Consider the following 3028-nt stretch of genomic DNA (forward strand, 5'->3'; position numbering starts at 1 on the left):
ATTAAGGCATTAATTAAATATAGAAATAATAAGAAAAAAAAAATGGTGTTACAAGATTCCTTGTTCCCAAGTTTTGAAGAAAGATTTTCTCGCTTGGCCCTAAACCTAATCGGTGAAAAGGATTTGCAAACTAGGTGAATACATAGAAATTGTCTATTAGTGACAATGCTCAATAAGAATTGGAAACAAGGAGAATATTGCTACCATAGGACATGAAAAATAAGGCCCAATGTTTTCAAATTCAATGCAACAATTAGAGGGAACCAAAAATAATGGTTAGTTCCAACAAGAAGTGAACATGTTTAAAGTAAGGTAAAATTAATTCCTTACAAGCACACCATAATGATAGAGACTTCTTGGAGAGGTAATTATTTGCATCAAACAAAGCCATAATTGTTAACCATTATCACTACATATGCAATTTTTTCTAAGTTTGCCTAATCTTATTGCCTACATGATAATAAGTTAAATTGACTACATATTCATTGTCGGTTAAGCATAAAATATTATCAAATCATGGTTGCATGTTGAGTTGAATTATTAAATAAATTTGAAATTGTTTTCACAGTACTCAAAAGGTTAAAGGTTTGTGGAAACAATTAGAAGGAATACATGCACACAAGACATTTTATTTCATTAAAGGAAAAAACATAGTGCTTATTCCATACAAGACATGGTAACAAGTTTTGTTTAAACTTTAAAACCCATTGAATACATTTGCAATAAAGTTTAAATTTATATATGAATAATGAACACTAATCATTTATCAAGAACATTAAATATTGAGAGAGATCAATGGTTCCATCACAGCCTAATTTGGAGGCAACCATGTTGAACTTGACAGAGACCCCAGGTTCTCGCATCTTGGTTGACACTTGTAGAAAAGTAGAAAAAAGGATGTCAGTCACATGAAGTTACTGAGCTAGGGAAGCAAAGAGCATAACAATCAATGTTATCTATTCTCTTTGAACAAAAACAATGTACATCATCATATGCAAAAAATAAATAAGGAGAAAGAAACATAGGCTTTATACTAATAAGTTTGTTTCATGTGTAGATACAAGTATGAAGACCAAAGATTTTGGAGAGACTATTAAGGGGTCATACATTCATTACAAGTATGGGACCTTTCAGTTGAACCATAGTAGTTGATTAAAGACAATGAGATCATAGAAGGGACATGCATAAATTAAAAGTCTAAAAATTTCTAGTCAAATCAAGAAGGGACAAAGACTAAAGTTGGACGTACGGCTATCAAAGGGATACAATTATTAAAGTTGTGAAACCTTTCAGCCATGAGGGATTTTCAGATTTTAGACAGATAGGTTCAACAAATAATAAAAAGTATGAACAAAATGAACAAAAAGTGCAAAATTAAGAATAAAAATACATTAAGAGCATTTTCATTATGAGAAATGATAACAAACAACTTCCAAAATTTCTAATTCTTTATGACCATCTACAGAGTTGTGTTGATCAACATAAGGATTAAAAATTGTTAATGGTTTGGATCTCTGCAAATATAATAATATTGTCGTTATAACTGATATGTTTCAAATGAAAATCCTAAACTAATCATTATTAGTTAATATATATTAACAATATAAATCACAATATAACATAAGATATATATATATATATATATATATATATATATATATATATATATATATATATATATATATATATATATATATATATATATCAACATTAAATCTTAAGATTAAATCAATTTGACTATAGCTATAATCTTAACACTCCTTCTTAACTAGGGGGGATTGTTATGGAACAACATATGCTCTCAAAAATATGGAGACATATCATCTCAATGTGATATTTACAGATATCAACTTGCACATATATTAACATATATTACATATGGAATTTTCTTCAATTCATTATGAGGCTAAATTTCTTAAAACTCCCTCTTTAACAAAGAGAGAATTAAAACAATTTGATTACAAGATTTGAACACCACCTTAAGTATGGTCTATTATAGATTTAAGTTATGGTGTCTGACAAGATCCGGCCCAAAAAGCCATAACAACTTTCATGGTGTTTGACAAAGTCTGGCCCAAAGAACCATGATAAGTAGGTTATCAAGGTTTCCAACAAAATCCATTCCAAAGAACCAAGATAACACTTTCTACAACACATTTTTGTGTTAGTAGATAGGTCAACTATTGATAAGAACATCACCTTACAATAGTTGCCTTCTATTCATTATCATAACTTCCAGACTCAAGGACATCAACTTAATGTAGTTTGTTATAATAATAGGTCCAACTATTGATAAGATCGTCACCTTTCAATAGCTCCCCTCTAAATATATACATCAATAAAAGATCACCAATTTTCATGACATAATCAAAACAACATCACATAGTAACTCACATGATATCCATCATGAATGAAGTCAGAGGGTGGACCCACCAAAACTGCTACTAGAGGGTGGAACAAAGGATTTTCACTTCATACCTCTCTCTCATAAAGAAGAGAACATTACAAAGAATTTCACTTAGAACTTCTCCTCATAAAGAAGATATTATCCATAAATGATTATATCTCAAAATTTTCTCCCTCTAAACAATGATCCTAGGAAGTCAAGTCTTGTAGTTAATTTCTCAAAAGCTCTCTTCACCCAAGGATGCTTGTCGAACTCACTCCAAATCTGATATCAATCTTTCAATTTTCTAGTGATAAGTCAATACTTCCTCATAATGAACTCAAGACTAGGCCCATCAAAATCATGCAGTCTGACAGGATCATCATGGGTGTAGGAGCAATCTTGCATCACCCAAAAATATTTTCTTTTCAATATTTTCTATTTTAATAAGGACTAGTAGATAGGGGATTGTTATTTCTAGGAACTTGCTATTTTTAGTAAATTTGTCATATGTGCTTAGAATGTTCTCATATTATACATGAAGTTTCATTTTAAAATAATAAGCCTACCATAAAAATCTCATTGCTCTAGCTTAAGTATCAGAGAAATTATTGCTGATTTCTAGTGGAAAATTTAGGAGAA

This window comes from Cupressus sempervirens, chromosome 3 (genome assembly GCF_028749045.1).
Source record: "Cupressus sempervirens isolate cs-2001-9-10 chromosome 3, ASM2874904v1, whole genome shotgun sequence".
Lineage (NCBI taxonomy): Eukaryota > Viridiplantae > Streptophyta > Pinopsida > Cupressales > Cupressaceae > Cupressus > Cupressus sempervirens.